Raw genomic sequence first — 21,042 nt, 5'->3', positions numbered from 1 at the left:
GATTCGACGATTAAAGAATCGACTAGAGTAGACTTTAATAGATCAAAGTCGAGTAAAATGAATTTATCTAGATTATAGTGGAATATAATAAGATTTACTTGAAAAGACTGGAATCTACTAAAGTATAACCAACCAGAATAAAGTCGACTAGATCAAAGTCAACTAGAAAACAGACTAGAATTAAGTCGACCAAAACCGAGAGTGGAGTGTGTGTAGAGCCAACTATATTAAAATCGATTACAGCAGATTCGACTTGAGACTGCAGCAGCTAAGATTAGAATATATTTTACTAGAAGATAGTCAAATAGTAGTCCCTTGATTAATGATCCAATCAATATTTCGGATAAGACCGGTTCTGTAACCGAATACAACAGATACATATAAACTGCCAAAAACCTTCGTATTCAGAACAATAGTTGCGCCGACGTCTGCAGTACAGTATATCAGAGTAAAATAGAGTAGAATAGCGTTGAGTAGAGTAGAGTAGAGTAGAGTAGAGTAGAGTAGAGTAGAGTAGAGTAGAGTAGTGTAAAGTAGAATAGGGTAGAGTAGAGTAGATTCGAATCTAGTAGAGTACAATAGAATATTATATAATCAGACAATCTCGACCAGATATGTATATTTAAATTAAATACAAGAGTATATATGTTAAATAAAAATTTTATTTCAAATTTAGAATATTAACTGTTAGGCTAACAGTAGCCTTTTCTACAATAAACCACTTGTTTAATATTCAGGGAATTTAATTATAAAAATATGACTAGAAAGTGATATTTAGATTGTGTATGTCTAAAGTCAGTTACACAAGTTTTACAATTTTACATAAAGATTACCTTTTTATAAAATAAACCAATTATTTTAATATCATTCAATTTATAAATCCCATTGATTTATTAAAAAAAATTGCTCGTAAATTGCATTTAAAAATCAATAGTTCTGCTAGCAAATAAATAGTTTTAATAATAATTATTAACAACAAACTTATAATCATTAAGTAGTTATAAATTGTTGTCACCTATTTTCATTATTTACAGCAAATTATTAAATTATATACACGACGCCCTGTTAGTCACGATTTCTTAATTAAAATTAAAAAGAAAAAACACACAAACATTTACACATAATACTCGTCTGACGCCATAAGGAACTTGGTAAGTGATATTTATAGCTCAGTTGTAGGGAAAATTCCAATTAACAAGGAACTAGAACAAGAAGATGAATATAAATATAAGTAATTTAATTAACATTTATTAACACATGTAAAAAAGTAAATAAACAAATTTAAATAAAATCTGTGGACAGCACTTAATCAAAATAGGGACTTGAAGTTAAGTGTTATTTACTTGCGAAAAATAAATATAACAGAGACATTTATATATATTGCTTTTTATATCTGTTGTAATATTTGCTTTATGTTCTCCTTGTATCGACCACTGATTTAAATATTAACTTAATTTGTTTAGTGGTTTAAATGGAGATTCTTTGTAAATGTCAACTAGTGTTAATAATAATAAAACTTACAAAATAAATATTTAGTGAAAAACTAAAAATTCTTAACAATAGATCTTATTTACTAGCAAAGGAAGGTGTAGCATCATTAACATTAGCAAACATCCATCAATTTTTCAAAAAAAAAAAAAAATAAATAAATAAATTCCCGCCAATTTACTATTTGATTGTCATGGTTTATTGTTAAAGTTCAAGTAAAACATTCAATTGACAAGTAAATAAATGTAATTGACTGACAGTATTGACTTGCAACTGTCAAACTGAAGTGTTAAAAGGGAAGGTTAGAATACATTTAAATCATTTTTGAACATGCCACCCATTATATTGAAAATTCTTTCTGGATAAATATTTAAGTTATTTGACTATTTCCGTTCGTTGTTTAAATATTGTTTTATAATTATATTTTTATTATTTTATTGTTTTTCAAATTGTGTTTTATTGTTGTGTTATTTATTTTAAATTTTAAGGAAATTTTTTAGAGAGAAAGCGTCTGGTAATGTTAGAATGTGACGTCAAAATTTAAATAAAAAAGGTGTAAGAAATCGCAAGATTTATTTTTACAACTGTCGTCATGTTGTTTCTACGTAGAATTATTAATTATTTAGACATATAGAGATAGAGTTTTGTAAAAATAAGGTAGAGACAAGACTTATACTATAATCTTGACAATAGTCTGGACTATAGATAAGACTAGACTATAGACTAGACTATAGACTAGGCAATAGACTAGACAATAGACTAGACTGTAGACTAAACTATAGACTAGACTATAGACTAGACTATAGACTAGACTATAGACTAGACTATAGACTAGACTATAGACTAGACTATAGACTAGACTATAGACTAGACTATAGACTAGACTATAGACTAGACTATAGACTAGACTATAGACTAGACTATAGACTAGACTATAGACTAGACTATAGACTAGACTATAGACTAGACTATAGACTAGACTAGACTATAGACTAGACTAGATTACAGACTAGACTATAGACTAGACTATAGATTAGACTTTAGACCAGACTGTATATTAGACTTTAGACTAGACTATAGACTAGACTTTAGACTAGACTATAAACTAGACTAGATTATATTATAGCTTAGAATATAGACTTAACCAACTAGTAATACTAGTGTATAGTCTAGATTCTAGACTAGTATATTCTAGACTCTAGAATATATTAGTCTAGTATATTATGGACTATAAACTAGACTATAGACTTGACTATAGGCAAAACTATGGACTAGACTTAATGCTTAACTTTACGGTATTTGAGTTGATAGGGAACGGTTTTTAAGATCTCTTTTTGTTTTTGGTTCTGAGAATAAGAAACCTCCTTGTCTTTTTTCTTGCAGTTCTGATATAAAAGATTTTTATTTCACTATAACAAATCTTTTCTCTTACAGAGTGCAGTTCCTAAAATTTAGGACATTACGGAGCTATTATAAGTTTTGATGAAAGACTTTTAAGGTAAATTTTATTTCATAATTTTATAAATGGAGAAGTTTTGAGACTCACAATTTCGTATACCAATCTACCTCCGTTCACCAAAATCTAGTTCAAACAATAATCCAACATAGTAAAATCAATAAAGGGACAAACAATGTGACATATTGACTAAGAAATATCAAAAAAGTGGCACGAAGATCTGTGAATTAACCCATTCAAGCACACATACATTCATTAAAACCATTGTCAAACAGATGAACATAAAACAAAAGACTTAAGCAACAAACCTAAACATTAAAAAAACCTTTTTATGAAGCTGCACAAAAAACACTTTTTATTATAATTTAAAAATAAAAAAAGACAAACAATTGCATCTTAGGATAATAAAATTATTATAAACAATTTTTTTGTTGCTCTTTCTTTCTAAATTTATAACATTTTGACATGTATACAATAAATGTTGTGTAAATGCTAGAGTGTGTGTTAAAAACAAAATATGACATTGTAAATCATGTTAAAAAATTAAACTAAACTTGAGTAGGGAAATATTAATGTTTGGCTTAAGCTGAAATTAAACCTAAGTTAAGGTTTGATAATTTTTAAATAATTATAAATATAAACATATACAGTCAGACAGACATACAAACATACACATTTAATCTGTATGAAACATAGACCTGCAAAGTATTATATGTATTTATTTATATTGCTTAAAGTTTAATATTTAATTTGGCATTTTGGTTTAATTAAAGTAGGAATAACTGTCAGCCAGTCTGTCTGTCATGTCTTTCTATGTGTTATTAAATATTAACCAATGAACAATTGTTTTAACATTTAGTTAATTGTTTACTGCACTAGTAGTTAATGTTGTAGTTGCTTATGAATCTATTTTGTCTAGTATTATACTTTTTTACATTTTATATGCTCTGATTGCTGTCAATTGACTTGACACTTGTTGACATTACAAATATTAGTTTTTGCTTTAAGTTTGTCTGTCTCTCTGTCTGTCTCATAGTTTATCTTTATTTGTTAATGAATACAAATAAAATGTTTGTTCACAAAACTTTAAAACGACAAAATTTATTATGATTTTTTCCCTCCAAAATAAGTAAGATTAACTTGTTAACAACCAAATAGCCAAAAATACTAAATATTTACAAACTACAAAAATTTCCTGTAAATCTTAAAGTTCATTTAGAAACAAAAAGCTATAAACACTTTTTTTATCATTTAAATATTCAGTTCAACTAAATATGACGTTTTTGCTGTAAGTTTTGAAAAAAAAATTGTTTATTAAGGTCATTTTTAATTATATTTAGATTATGAGTTTTGTCGCTAGCAAAACAAAAAAAACTAACAAAACAAATTTTCTTGAAGGTTTATGTCTTAAAAAAATTTAAAAATAAAATCTAATAATAATTTTATTAACTTGTTTAAATTGCCATAAACTTAACTTTTAAGCCACAAAACTGAATATACTCATTGTCACTTAGCAAATATTTTAGGCGCAATTAAGACAGTTAAAAATTAAAAAATTTTCCAAAAACATCCAGAATAAACAAAAATAAATTTTATTACTTATAAAATAATGAATTTAAGAAATAAGTTTTAGTATGTAAGAATTAAGTGTAGTTCGAGCCCCTCTTCTGAACACCATTTAATAACTACAAAACCCATATCGAATAATGCAAGAAATAGTTCAGTTTGCTATAAAATTTTCGGTCAAGAGATTGGAACTTCATTTACGTCTCAGAGAGAGAGAGAGAGAGAGAGCTACCTTTATTAGTGGGTTTCATCTCCATTAGGCTAGATTGAGAAGGGAACGAATAAATACATCTGGTCCTAAGAAAACGATCAAGGCCTCTATTGAGTCTATTGCGTTCTATTATATTTCTCCTGATAAGAAACTCTGCTTGTAACAGAGAACATTTTCCAAAGTTTCTTTATACTTTTTGCAAGCTCTACATTTGTCCAATTTTATATTTTATACCTGATGTAAACAGATTTAATCATTCAGAGATAACTTTTCGTCTTGCTCTTTAAGTTGCACGATTTTGTATTTATCGACTTAATGTCTTTCTATTACATCTCAGAGGAGTGACTATGGGACTAAGCGTTGCAAATGAGTTAGTGTTAAATGTATATAATACAAGGTATAAGGAATCATCGGCCCGTATATCTAGAGTGAATCTGTCGTATGTTGAGAATAAGTTAGTGTTAAGTCTATGATACATCCGCCCTTATCTCTCTAAGTATTGGATGAGAACTCTGCAGAGTGTGTTGTACAATTTTCCTTCCTTGTACAGGTGATTGCGTGATTGTTAATAGAAATTATGATATTGCATCTCGGAAGCTAAGCACCACAGCAATGGTCAGAGGTTATATAGCTCAAGTACTTGATCAAAATACACATATACTAGATCAAAACCACTTCGGTATCAATCTCTGTTATGGACTTTCCCCTGGAAGCTAATGTTGTTATTAAAACAATGAAGGTTTCAGAGGTTTCTATGTAGATGAGGTACTTTTCTATGTAGATGAGGTACTTTTCATTCTGGATAATTAATATAAGTCCAATATAAGTTTATTGTGGCTGTTGAAAAAAATATTTTAATCTCTTATGTACTTAGCATAGACTTCAGCCTGGAAGCTATGGTTGTGATTTTTCGATTTCTGAGTAGATCTAAGTACTATTTTCCAGTACTATTTTTATTTTCAGTTTAGTAGCTTTCGTATAACAGGTTTACACAAGAGTTTGCTTGAATGTTCCATTTGACTAAGGTTTTCTTTCTGGGGTCAATGTCTTTCTGTTACCTATACTTTCCTGTCTGAATTTGAGCATCGCATTCTAATATTTCCAGTACATATTGATGGTGTGTCCTGTAACCGAATTCGGTTTATTCGCCTAAAGTTAAGAGCTGCTTCGTTGAGAAGGCAGCTTATATCTTACATGCGTATCGGTTGGAAGAATGTTTAGGAATGTTTCTTAAATCCCACCTCGAGTATATGATTCTCCTGCGTAGTTAGCGTCCAACATTATGCTTCGTTAAATCTGTGCTCTATGTGGTAGCTATACCTATTATATCGCCCGTTCTGACCAAGAAACAATGTTTTCATTTTTCTTGCGAAATAACAAATTTAGGTTGACATTTAGGCCTTTCAACAGTTGTTTTTCGGCTCTCGTCCCCTTTGATATATTAACACACCGTCTGTTTGGCAGACTCGTTTAAGGCCCTGAGAAGTTATGGCAACTTAATTCATTACATTTTCTAATAGTTATTTCGTACATTTTGCTGCTTTTGGATCTATTCCTTAGTATAAGATTGATTCATTAACAAAGTGTCAGGTCAACCTTGAATTGATATGGTACAACTTGTATTACTTGTTCTACTAAACCTTTGGAACTGGAAGTCGTAATTTCAGAAAGAAATTTCAGATTAATGTCCCATATTCTGCATTTAACCCGACTTCCCTTTCCAAGAGTTTAAGTGTACTTGTTTAATTAAACAAGTTTTAATGAAAGCAATTTCGTCACTATTTTTATACCCACTATCCAAAAAGATGTCCATTACAACGTATCAAGATACCATACGTACCTCCTTATTAGATTCTAAAACGATGTATCCAGGTAGTCCGTTAAAAACACGATAGAGTACGAGAGGCAGACACTTTAAAACTTTAATTTTATTGATAAAACGTTTAAGCTAAAAAGTTAAAGAAACTAACAACCAACATGTATACAATTTAATTACAACAATTAAATATAAATTTATTAAAATTTCTGTGGGAAAATTGATTCCAGTACATTTAACACAATGCCTTAAGATAGAATTTTCTACTTATTAACACCTCCCGTTACAATTAACACTAACAAACAACTGCAGCAAACATCAAAAGACATCAATTCCCCGATTTAACGAAATTACAAAATACTAAGCAACCAAAAGATATTTGCAATAACGAAAGAAATAAATTGAAAAACAAACAAAAATGAAATTAATGAAATTAAAACCAAAATGTAATATTACAAAATACTGAAATTTTTTTACAACTAAATATTTATACAGCAATCAGACGGAAAACCAGACAAACAGATAGTCAGTTGGTTGCAACTACTAACAAAGAGACAAACAAACTCATGCCACTTGCACATACAAAAGTGGCTTAAAGTCAGTTAATAGGCAACAAATTGTGTTGCTTTCTTTGAAGAAAAATTAGGAGAAGGGGAATTTTTAAGGCAAAGTAGACAGACCAAGCAACAACCAATGAAGTGTAAAAGTGGTGGAGAGAATAAAATCTCAATTGTATAATAATTGTTTAAAACAGACTTCTGTAACTTCTATTTCTACTAATCAAAACGAATATATTTTTTTATATACCAATCAAAATAACAACAACCCGTTAAATTACAAAATATCTGAACATTTCACTATGGTAAAAATAAAAAAAAAATCCATATACAAAACTTACTACTCGAGACAGCATCATGAAATAATAAATAAATGAAAATTGCAAAAGTGGAAAAATTAACAACATACATACAAATGTATGTACAAAAAGATTTCGTTAATAAATAAGTCGAAAAAAGTGTTAATGCCGGCTAAACATGTTGAACAGAAAATTTTAAAAGCAAATCATAAGAAGTACTTGTACTGGCTATGAAAACCAAATAAAAATACTTAGTAACTATTTTGCAAGTGTACAAAGTACACTTTAAGTAACTCTTTTTTTTCCAGGTAAATTTTACTACTTGAGTCAGAGGTTTCCATGTGTAAAACAGCTGATAGCTTAAGATTGGTAACAGCTTTTTATGCCAAAAGAAACCAAAGAAATACAGGAAAAATTAAGCGCCAGACATTTAGCAAGAAGTTAAAAGAAAAAAGCATTTTTTGAAAGTGAAAAAATATTTACCACAGAAAATTTTAAAAACCAGAAAAACACACGAAAATAAATTTTAAAATTTTGTGAGGCAGGGTTTTAAAATAATTTGTTTATTTTCTTACGCTTTACCAGCTCCTGCAGATTTTGGAAATGCAGGATTTATCAGTCAGAACATAAAATTAGCATTTGTCTTCAAAGCTGGCTGCCGATGAACAAGCAGCAATGTACGTTTAGAATTCACTCTAAAAGCCGTTATACACGGTTGTTAGATCTTACAACGTTGTCAGTAAAATGTTTAAAAGAAAACTTAAAATTTTTCTTTTGCAAAAAAGGCATTACTGACAATACTGGAAGACAAAATTTATAAGTTTACACTGTTATTAGACATTTTCTGCACATTTTAATGCCAACGTTGTAAGATCTACCAACCGTGTATACATAGCATAAGTATCTTATTTATAATCGAAAAGCCGATAAAACTTTCAGGACTGAATGTCGAAGTACTTTTCGTGAACACCTGCCATGTTGGCCTATTTCACGATGGCCTTTTTAACCACTGAGTGAGCTTTTGCAATGACCCATTTGTCTATCTTACACATCGGTGGCAATTTTCGAATTTTCGCTTCAGTTCCGTTTCCGAGACTATCGAAACCTCAAAAATCATGCGATCGTTGTGCCATCTCTGGGAATAACAAGACCCATGGGCACGTTAAATCTGCCTCCAAGAGTCTAAAGTGCTTAACTGGTAAACCAGTTGAGTCGCTCACTGAAGTGAATAGTTCCTTTTCTGAGTGGGCTGAGAGAAAACTAGATGTTCTAAATAAAAAAGTCATTTCAAAAAAAGCGTCTTAACGGCAATGTTCTGAGAAGAAACTTCAAAAAACAGTACCTCGGGATAAAACGTCCGAAAATCGATATCCCTCAAGTCGCATAAAAAGACCCTCGGTGAGTTGTCCCCATTCCGCCGAATAAACTAACCGGATGAAATCGAATGAAACTAACGACTGACCGCTGGCCTTTCGGACTTCATGCTAAACATACCCAGTAATAACTTCCGTAGTATCTGTCAGGACGGGAAGGAAGAAGAGAGTGTAACTTAGTTGCTCTGCCCGTGTCTACACGGATAGACGGCAGTTTACTCTCGACCATATTTTTGTCTATACAACGTATCACTGTGCAGCCTGAGAGATATATAAGAGGTAGGGAAGTAAGATTCCTTCACTAGTGCGATAAACTGATTTACAATATCGATTAGACTTTTTCTCGCGAAAAACTAAACTTATCTAGTAATGACTATAGGAATTGTCAAGTCAAGGCGGAAGAAGAGAGTGTTACTAACATCCTTAGCCAGTGCCAGATAGCAATTTTCTGGACGTTCTAATAGATCTATCAGAGGTTGACATACGAAAGATAGATTCATTTAATAGTCCAATAAACTGATTTGTATTTTCAATTAAAGGCGGGATTTTGTTAGTCGCAGAACTCTGCGAATATTACAAATGTAAATTAATCCAATTTAGGGAGATTTGTGCGTTAAATTAAATAAAAATTAGACATACGGAATTACGTCTTCTAGCAAATTATCGACATACATTTTACCCATTAAAAATAATAGTATTAGGTCAATCAAGAACAAAAATTCAATGAATTCGGACCATATAATTAGAGACAACATGCATCGAACACAATTGATTCGTTTTTTTATGAGCTGTTGAAATCGTGTCAGAAGACCAAAGGCGACCTGTACCGACTGATTCGATCAAAGAAAGTTGGATTGATTTGGAAATGGTTGTGGATCCAAAATATATATTTTTTAGCTTCTATGATCATGACTCCTGATGGTCCTCCTGGTGTTAATGAATATTCAAGCTTAATTTATCTCAATTAGAAAGAAATACATCAGATCTGGTGGCTGTCAAAAAAGTTGCCTTTAATCAATACATTTTGTGATCTTCAGTCCAATATAATTTTGTTAGGCACCATCTATTGTCTAAAACTATCATCATCCTTCAACACAAAGCATTCCATAAGTAATATCAAAATCACTACTTCCAAGATTGCTATTCATTAATCCTAAGTGGATTTGTAATTATTCCAAAATTTGTTAATCTGGAACAAATTGCCATAGTTTTAATGGGTTAGATTTGGGGCATATTAATTAAGTTAATCCAACAGGATCTGAATGCCACTATAGGGTCTGTTGTGCATTACTCTACTAATTTTTTTAATAGGACTCATACCCACGACCACCAAACTCACAAATTAGAATATTCATCACTTGCAATTACCGGACAAATGCGTTAGAATTCCAAGTTTCCACAAATTCCGCAGAAAATTTCAAAAGCGAATAACTTGCTTTAAAGCTCTGTCTCGTAATATAGTAATAGTTTGCTAGCGAATAACTATGTAATGGATGTAAATATATATTTGTCTATTTATATCTTAAAAAAAAACTAGTAGATAGATGGTCATACTAAAGACGTAAAATCAACAAACTATAAAAGTGGGTTGGTAGGTAAACTACTCTTGGAACTACTTGCACACAAACATGCAGTTAACACAAATGCAAACATTCAACATTAACTGTGTATGCGCCATTTATTGTACATGTGAATACTACTCGAATGGACAAACTATCAGAGAGGCTGACTATACACTGACTGACTGAGTTGCATCAGTGTGGAATACCTCAACAACAGCAGCAACTACAACAACAACATCAAATAAAACATACTTAAAATAAACAAACTGCAACAAGTTGTTGTCTCTATAAGACTGAACAACAATATGAGTGTTTGCTTGGCTACTGCACCTTGTTTTGCGGTAACGTTTGCAGCATCAGCTACCGCAGATCATGTATGCAATATTTCTTTTTATGTTGTGGCTTAAACAGGCAAATTCTTTTAATTCCTATAGACAAAAGTTAATATCAATATATGACCATTGTTAACAAGGTTTTTTATTTTTCTTACTTAAAGTTTTTCTTTAAGAAATTTTTTTGTTTATTTTTTATTGATGATTCTGCGGTTTTGTATCTTTTAAGATTTTTCATTGTAAAACTATGTTTTACTAGGTTTTTAATTATTATCATTATTATTGATTATTGTGCATTTTGTATGTGTATTTGTTTTTGTAGTTTGTATGATTGTACTGGTTGTTGTTCAAAAATAGGTGTTACCTTAAGTATAATAAATGAAGATGTATGGACTGCATGAATGATAACAATTGTCACATCAATAACACGATTCATCATTCAGTGACTTTTTGTTGTTTTCTTTTTTTAATTTTAGTTTTGAGTTATTTATTGTTTTTGTTCATTCACAAGTATAACTAAATTAAATGTAAAATTAAATATAATATGTATGTTGCACAGTGGGTTTTTAAAATTCCGTACAAGAACGTTGTCATTTACAATTTAGCACAAAGCTGTCCACACAAATCTTTTTAGAAACTGTTTTTTAACGATTTTCCAAAAATTTTTAGAAATTATTTTCTACAAAGTTTCCTAGAAAAGATTCTCATCAAAACTTGTTCTTAAAAAACTTTGTTTTCTAAGGAAAATTGTTTCGATCAATTCTTCATATATTGATTAGTTGTCTACAGAAAACTTTGTCGATCGGATGACTAAAGTTCAATTCCTGATATAAAACAATGTTAATTATTTGTCTATAGAAAACATTGTAGATAAGTAAACTATAAAAAATTATCGATCAGTTCTCTAATAACTTTCCAGTAAAGTTTTTCATAGAATAATTTCACGATCAGTTATGTTAAAAAAAAATATGTCGATCACTGCAAAGCAAACTTTGTGTATCTGTTTCTTACAAAAACACTCAAATAGTTCTCTCTAGCAAACATTAGCGATCAGTTTTTTAAAAAAGTAATTTAAATAAACACGTCTATAATTTTGTTATAAAAAATATCTTTATAACAAAATTTAATGATCAGTATCTTTTTTATATAAAAAAACGTTGTGTATCAGTTTTTTATAAAAAAAAATTGTCATTTTGTTTTCTATAAAAAAGTTTTGTCGATCAGTTTTCTATAGATAGATTTGTCGATAATTTTTCTATAGAAAACTTTGTCAATCTGATAAAAAAGTTATCTACGAAAATGTTCATAAAAAATTGTTGTATAAAATCTTTGTTTTTTGAAAAAATTGATTCGATCAGTTCTTCAAATAAAACTTTGTTAATTAGTTTTCTATAGAAAAATTTGTCGATCAGATTTTTATAGAAAACTTCGGAAATAAGTTCTCTATAGATAAATTTGCAAGTTTTCTATAGGAATCTTTGTTGTTCAGTTTTCAATATAAAATGTTGTCAATCAGTAGATCAGTCCCCCATAGCAATCTTTTTGAATCAGTTTCTTATAGAAAAATTTTCATCAAAAATTGTTGCATATCAGCTTGTTTTTTTTTCGATCACTTTTTTATATAATGCTATGTTGATTCTCTAATGAAAACTTCCCCGTAAAGTTTTTCAGCAAATGATTTCTCGATCAGTTTTCTATAAAAAAAAACTATAAAAAGTTTTATCGATCAGTTCTCTATAGATAAATTTGCAGAGCTATCGATCTATATATAAAACATTGTCGGTCAGTTTTCTATAGGAACCTTTAATGATCAGTTTTCTATAAATACCATTGTCTATCTATTAGTTCTCTACAACAAACTTTGACGATCTCTTTTCTATGGAATTATTAATGAATTTGTAAATAAACTTTGACGATCAGTTTTATATAGAAACATTTGTTGAGCTTTCGATCTAAAAAAAATATCGTCGATCAGTTTTCCTAAGGATTCTATGGTAACAGTTCACTTTTTATGAAAAGCTTTGTCAAGCAATTTTTTTATAGTTTTCTGTAGGAATGTTTGTCGATCAGTTTTCAATAGAAAACTTTGCTATAAAAATTTTGTCAATAAATTTCTATAGATAGCTTTGTTAATAAGTGTTCTATCAGTTTTCTATAGAAATCTTTGTCGATCAGTTTTCTAAAGAAAATTTTGTCGATCAGTTTTCTAATTAAAACTTTGTCGATCAATTTTCTAAAGAAAACTTAGTCGATCAATTTTCTAAAGAAAACTTTGTCGATCAGTTTTTACAGAAACCTTTAATGATTTAATTTTTATAGAAAACTTTGTCGATTTAATTTCTATAGAAAACTTTGTCGATCTGATTTCTAAGAATTTTTTTGAATAAAAAGTTCTGGCAATCAGTATTTTATAGAAAACATTGTGGATATGACATATGTATATAAAATACTTTGCCAAACAGTTTTCTCTAAAACCTTGGTAAATCTTCATTTGAAAACTTCCAGATCAGTTTTAAGCCTAGCAGTGTACTGACAGCAGTTAAAAAAATGTTTTTTAAGAATGTAAATCGCATAAATTTAAGCTAATTACGTCCTTGTAATTATCTAGCATACAAAAGAAGGACACTTTTGTAAAAAAATAATCTAAAACAAATTCATGTAATTTTATTTAAAACTTTTATCAAAATAATTTAGTTTATAATTAAATTAAATGCTTCATTAAAAAAAAAAAAAAAACAAATATGTAAAACACTTATTTTTCACTTGTAAATCTTTATCAACATCATAATTATCACCATTAATCTGTTCCACCGTGCAAATGAAAATTATAAATGAAAGAAAAATTTGCTAGACGTTGCAAAAATAACAACAATAACAACAGACTTAAACTAATAACTGCAAGCAGTAAATGCTGCTGCAATTTTTCTACGATTGTATGGAATTTATACAAAAGGCTAATAACAACTCGCTTTTGAGTGCTCTGAGCGAAAAGATAATACCAATATCATCGTACAATGTATTATCACAACTATTATACGTTACTCAGCAATAAACACACATCTACAGATATGTACTATTTATAAACAAAAGTAACTAGTTATTTAGTTGTTTATAAAAGATCAGCTTTTGCAGATCGCAAAAATTTTAACTCTCATTTGCAAAATGTTAAAAGATATTTGTATTTAGTATGAGTGTTGCACACATTCAGAGAAAAAAAAACGAAAAAGTAGTGCGAAGGTCATTTCATCTTGTTTTTGTTATGATGCAACTTTTGCTGTTAATGCAGTTTTTTTCTTCTTTTTCTTTCAGTTGTTTCTTTTTTTTAATTTATATGTAGTTTTTTAGCTAAAAGCTATTTGTTGTTAATTTTAATTTTTTTTGGGGGGGGAATTTATAATTTTTGGTAGTTCATTCAGCAAATATTATTTATCTCAACATTGATGTTTACTTATTCGTTTCGATTTTAATTGTTGCTTTAAGATACTTGCTACACATTCGATTGCCGCAGTTTAGTGCTGCTAGTGATACCATTTCATTACAACATTTTCAAAATTAGTACATATGTACTCGATTAAAATAATTGATTTAATTGTACAATATAACAATGTCTACAAAGTTTTTTTGGATTTTTGTTAAATATTATTTTTTATTTAAACAATTTGTATGTAATTATATGTATCACTTAACTTTACTTTAGAGTGAAATTAAATTAAGTTATTAAAAATGGTTTATTTTAGTAAATTTAAAAAAATCCTGAAAAACTGATCTTTTTCAACAAAAAAACTGAAGAAATTTCAAGGTAAAAAAATTTAGCTCAAAACAAATGTTTAACAATGTTTTCTATAGAATACATACCAACTGATCAATGAAATTTCCTACAAAAATCTAATCAACACAGGTTTTTCATAGCCAACGGATCTTTAATTTTTTAAATTCTATGGAAAACTAATCATCTAGGGTTTTTATAGAAAACTAATCAACAAAGTTTTCCATTAAAGAAATTGATCAAAAAAGTTTTCCATAGAAGAAATGATCAACAAAGTTTTTTATAACAAACTGTTCATTAAAGTTTTTTTTTTGTAGAAAACAAATAAAACAAAAAATAAAAGTTTTCTATAGAAATCTGATCATAAAAATGTCTTATTGAAAACTGATCAATAAAGTTTAAAAAAGAAAACTGATCTTTAAAGACATTTATAAAAAATTTATTAACAAAGTGTTCTATTTACAACTGCTCAACAAAGTTTCCTAAAGAAAACTGACCAACAGAGTAATCTATAGAAAACTGATCTACAAGGTTGTCCTTTAAAAGTTATTTATAGAAATCTGATAATTTAAGTATTTTATAGAAAAGTGAACATTGAATTTCTTTAATAAAAAATTGATAAAAAAAATTTACCTTAAGAACACTAGTCAACAAAGCTTTTTATATAAAAGTGATCAGCAACGTTTTCTTTAGAAGACTGATCAACAAAGTTTTCTATAAAAAACTGATCATAAAAGAGTTTTATCTAAAAAGTTTTTAATAAAAAATTTATTAACAATGTTTTCTATAAAAATCTGTTCAACACTGTTTTTTTAGAAACCCGATCATCAAAGTGTTTTATAGAAAACTGATCTACAAAGTTTTCTATTAAAAAACGGATCAACAAAGTTTTTTATAGAAAACTGAAAATCAAAGATTTTTATTAAAAATTGATAAAACAAATTTTTCTATGGAAAACTGATCATCAAAGTTTTTATAGAAAACTAATAAAACAAAGTTTTCCATAGAAATATGAAAGCTGATCAGAGTTTTAGGGAAAAGTAATCAGAGTTTTAGAGAAAAGTAATCAAAAAAGTTTTTTATAGAAAACTGATCAAAAAAGTTTTTAAAGAAAACTGATCAACAGAGTTTTATTCAAAATTTTCAAATTATCATGTTAAAGATCAAACAGAAACTGATCAACCATATCTCTAACATGTTTCTATTTCTGTAATTTATTATTATGAATGTAATGCTATGTATACATGGTTGTTAGATCTGACAACGTTAGTAGTAAAATGCGCAGAAAATAATACAGTCAACTTACATATTTTGTCTTGCAATATTTTAGGTAATGCTTTTTCTGACAACGTTGCAAAAGAAACTTTGTAAGTTCAGATTATTTGATATTTTCTGAACATTTTACTGACAACGTTGTAAGATCTGACAATCGTGTATCACGGCTTTTAGTCTTGACATACATTCATAGATAAGTATTATGTTTTTAAAATTTAAACAAAATACTAATTCAATTCCTCAGCAAGTCAATCAATCTACATTTATATATATTATTAAAAACTAAACTATTTAGACCATCTCCATGGCATTTTATGGTTCGAGTAAAACTTACACATGGGATTTTATTAAATGACTCAACTGTTGATCTGCATCGTATATATTTGCTCTTTTAAAATCTTTTTAATTTTTTTTTTTTTTTTTTTTGAGAAATTTAAAAATAAATATTAAACTTTATCTGTTTTTTGCATTTCCTCTTAATTTTTTTATTTATTTTGCTCATCAAATAAATCACATTTTTGACAAGTTTTCATATATATTTTTTTACAAAAAAATTTACTTTATTTGTCAACCTTGATAATAACACGATCACTATAAAATATTATAACCCAAATACCACGATGCAAAATTCTTCGTTATAACAACAGAAGTGTTTTTTTCAATAAATTAATTCAACAAAAGTTTGTATTTTAAACAAAAACAAAACAATATAAATTATTAAGTCTTTTGCCAATTGGTGGTTGGCTGTGTGGTAAAACAAATGAAATTGATTTTTAATTATTAAAAAGAGATAAACTAAATAGATATTGATAGGATGTCAAAATTCAAATTAAATAGATTGAGTTTAAGCTTTCAGGTGTTAAGTGGATTAAATATAGAAGGTGTCAATAATAAAAAAGGTTATATTAAATATTTTGCATGTTTGTACTGATTTAATTTTTTATGTATTTTTCAACTAACACTTTAAAAGCAAGGTATCTTGTCCCTAGCAGATCTTCAAACTAGCCTTTTATGTCATTATATTAAATATTAATAAAGTTGTCCGGCCTATTGTCCATGGCTTGTCGTTGGTGGTCTTAATTTTAAATTGCAAAATTTTTGTAAAATCACCTGATTTTGATCATATTCTTTTAAAACATTACTTCTTTGTTTCTCTTTTTTTTTGTCTGTCAGTGTGGCATGTATTTTAAATTAATTTCCAAAAAAAGAAAAAAAACTAAAAAATCCTCTATGAAATCGATAAGGTTAATTAAAGAAAACAACAGCTATCATACACATATCTTCTTAAAAAACTATAAAGTGAAGTGGCGGCATTGTGTCTAGTTTTGTGGTAATGTCTATAATAATTCATAAATGTAATTATTTTATTACTTTTTGGAAAAAAAAATACACAGCCATTAATAGTGGTTGCAAAAAATAAAATATCGACAAAAAAGTCATACATTGATGTAAGTGCTCACACTTAAAGACACACTTCAACTATTCATACATACTACACTTGCTGTATAGTAAAGTAATTATTTATTTAAAAACTATTTCGTGTGCACTATGAGAGTTTATACGGAAAAGGGTTTAAAATTGTAAGTTTTATATAAAAAACTATAAATGGAGTTTATATAGAAAACTTATTCACAAAGTTTTCACAGATAATGTGATCAACAAAATTTTCTATAGATAAATGGTAAAAAAAGTTTTCTGAAGAAAATTTGTCTATTGAAAACTGATCAGCAAAGTATATGTAAGAAAATTGTACGACTATTTCTCGATTGAAGTGAAAGGGACAATATTTTCTTCAAAAAAACTGGCCAATCAAGTTTTTATAGAAGTTTTCTATTGAAAACTGCTCGACAATTTTTTCTGTTCAAACTGATTAACAACGTTATCTATGGAGTATTGATCAACAATGTTTTCTATAGAGAACTGATCAACAAACTTTTTTGTAGAAACCTGTTCAACAAAGTTGTATATTGAAAACTGATCGATTTGTACAGAAAACTGATCGACAACGTTTCTATGGAAAAATGATCAACAAAGTTTTCTGTAGAAAACTGATGGACAAAATTTTAATAGAAAACTGATCAACATAGTTTTCTGTAGAGAACTGATCAACAAAGTTTTCTATAGAAAACTGATGGACAAAATTTTTAATAGAAAACTGATCAATATAGTTTTCTATTGAGAACTGATTAACAAAGTTTTCTATAGAGAACTGATCAACAAAGTTTTCTATAGAGAACTGATCAACAAAGTTTTCTATAGAAAACTCATCAACAATGTTTTTATCGAAAATTGATCAGCAAAATGTTCTTTTGAAAACAGATCGACAACGTTTTCTATAGAGAACTTATCAACAAAATTGTCTATAGATAACTGATCAACAACGTTTTGTATAGAAAACTGATCGACAACGTTTTTTTTAGAGACATGATCAACAAAGTTTACTATAGAGAAATGATCAAAAAAGTTTCCTATAGAGAACTCATCAACACATATTTTCTTAGAAACCTAGTCAACAAAGATTTCTATAGAAAACTATTTAACAAAATTTTCTATAGAAAACAGATCGAACATTTTTTGTAACTGATCTACATAGTTTTTTATAAAAAACTAAGAAACTATAGAAAACTGATCAACAAAGTTTTCTATAAAAGACTAATCGAAAACTTTTTTCATAGAATATTGATCGACAACGTCTTCTATAGGAAACTGATCATCAAAAACGTGATAAAAAACTTTTTGTATAAAAAAATGATCGTAAACTTTTTGCTTAGAAAACTGATCGACAATCTCTTCTATAGGAAACTAATCAACCAAGATTTTTATAGAAAACTAATCAAGAAAATTTTGTAGTTTTCTTAAGAAAAGTTTCAACAAAGCTTTCAATAGTTTTCTTACGGAAAACTTATGAACAAAAACTGGTCAATGTTTTTATAGGAAAATGATCAACAAATAAAAAAATGTCTAAACAAAACTGATCAACGAAGTATTCCTCAAAGCCGTGATACACGGTTCTCTGATCTTACAACGTTGTCAGTAAAATGTTCAGAAAATGTCTAACAATTGTCTAAACTTACAATTTTTCTTTTGCAATGTTGTGAGAAAAAGCATAACCGAAAATATTGTAAGACAAATTTGTATGTTGACAGTATTATTAGACATTTTCTGCACATTTTACTGCCAACGTTGTAAGATCTAACAACCGTATATACATAGCATTAGAAACCTGTTCAACATTTTTTTTTTTTAGAAAACTCATTAACAAACTTTTCTATAAAAAATTGATCAAATCTGTAGAAAACTGGTCAAAAAAAGGTTATATATAAATGTATATATAAATTTTAGCTTGATTTCAATAATGAAATATGTCTTTGACGCGAAAAAGTTTTCGATTACATATTTGGTAATTCAGTTCCTGTTAAACAAAGTTTTCCTTAGAAATCAGATTTTTATATTAATGTTTTCAACAACCAAGTATATACAATTTTCTCAAACCATAAAAAGCCTTTTAAATCCACCCTCGTTAGTCCTCAACTTTGTATGCATTACTTGCACAAAGGGAATAAGTGTAAATGACTTCGCTAGTACTTACTTCATTATCTTGACTAACGCTTTGAATGACTGGCAGGCGGAGAATGTGTTTGTTAAACATTATTTGTTGTTTAAGCCCTCTTCTTAACAAAATATACATATATTTTTTATTTTATTTTAATTTTTCTTTGTTGTTGTCAATCACTTTAATAGCTTTATTAGTTATTAGTACGAGTGTGTATATTCAAAATTTATGTGATGTGTATGATTTTTTTTGCCAGCTTCAGTTTATTTATTATTACTTGTTGTTCACTTGAGTGATTTTTATACTTTTTTTTGCTGATTTTTGTTGTTGTTTCTATTATTGTCTTGTGTAAATTAATAGACTAAACTAGCAAAAAAAACCCTTAAGTAGTTGTAATTGATGTAATCATTTATATAAAATTATTTAATTGTTTAGCAAAAAAAGTGTTTACAAAATAAAGTATTTTAAATCATTTAATATTTAGTTGTTTAGTGAGAAAAATACTTTGTTTATAATTAGTTCCGATTGACATTAAATAAATATTAGTTTTTGATTTACAGATTTTAAATTAATGTAATTTAAAAAAAAATTTAATATTATGCTAAAATTACTTAATATGTTGTTATTGTTGTTGCATTTAATTTCTTTGTTTATGATAACTAAACAAAGCAAGATCATATGAAGCTATATGTTGTTATTGTCAAAGTTAACAGTTGCCAGGAATGAAAGATTGTTTGTGATGAAAAAATAATTAAAAAAAACTTTGCCGAATGCAACTGATTCATTGTTAGCAATAGTTCTAAATATGAAAGTGCAATGTTATATCAGCACAACACTATATATATATTGCAATAAGGTATTGCAATGGCTGTGGTTTAAACCCAAATTCGCGGGGACAAATGAATGTCGAAAGTTTTACGTGACTACTTGTCATGATGCCCTACCCCACGGTGGTCTTTTTCATCCACTAGGCAGACTTGACAACGGTCTACCATCGCCCCTTACATTGGTTTTGACCATTCCATGTACAAGTACTTTGCTGAAGTACTCAAGGTACCTAATCACTGACCATTAGATGGCCTGTGTTGATTCGTAACAGCACCTAGAGACGTAACCGGTGGACCGAAATACGAATCCATAAAATAAGCCGAAGACATTGTTCTTACTCACAGGGACACACTGTGGTAATTCTGATATGAACAGAGTATACTCTGAACATATCTGGACGAGGAAGGAAAATTCAATGGTATCATTTGAATATGATACCTTTCATCCATCACCATACAACCCAGCAGTGCTGGGCTAGCACACATATTATTCACACGACACATTCATGAGAGAAAAACTTACGACACATTCATTATATGTGGAAGGGTGGGGTGAGGCTCGCCGTACCCCACATTCATCCCGTACCATATACAATTGACTTTATATTATATCAGTCTTTTAACCGCCACTTACTCTTCCCGCGAATTTGGGTTTAAACCACAGCCACTACATGGATTCCGAAGGAACTTCAACCAACTGATCAGTCAGGACATAGTCCTGCGGGCAACTGTCCACCCGTAGTACCAGATTATGCGGGACTCTGGTCTGATCTCTTTCAATCTATGCAAGGACTAAGCCAGGCAGTGGACTGTAACCATTTTTTAGACCCGGTCAGACTAGAGGTATTGGCCACCTCTTTATACCCCGGGATTGCAATAACACCACGGTGGGGGCTTCACCAAGGTAACATGCCTCCGAGGGAAATTCGCGGGACAGAATGTACTAGTCTGACTACCGACA

At 28.9% G+C, this 21,042-nt stretch overlaps 1 protein-coding gene across 3 annotated transcripts in view; it reads right to left on the bottom strand.

Moving 5' to 3' along the window:
* LOC111687161 (lysosome membrane protein 2) overlaps positions 1 to 21,042 on the bottom strand; it is a 68,746-nt gene that overhangs the window by 35,220 nt on the left and 12,484 nt on the right. Inside the window, exon 2 of one of the 3 annotated variants that reach the window (XM_046951081.1) lies at positions 1,113 to 1,202. The exons of the other annotated variants lie outside the window; for them this stretch is intronic. The gene's annotated coding sequence lies outside the window, so the exon portion shown is untranslated. The remainder of the gene's footprint in view (positions 1 to 1,112; positions 1,203 to 21,042) is intronic. 3 annotated transcript variants of the gene reach the window in all.

This window comes from Lucilia cuprina, chromosome 5 (assembly GCF_022045245.1).
Source record: "Lucilia cuprina isolate Lc7/37 chromosome 5, ASM2204524v1, whole genome shotgun sequence".
NCBI classification, from domain to species: Eukaryota; Metazoa; Arthropoda; class Insecta; order Diptera; family Calliphoridae; genus Lucilia; species Lucilia cuprina.
The sequence above is the reverse complement of the archived record's forward strand: the minus strand, read 5'-3'. Positions and strand labels throughout refer to the sequence as shown.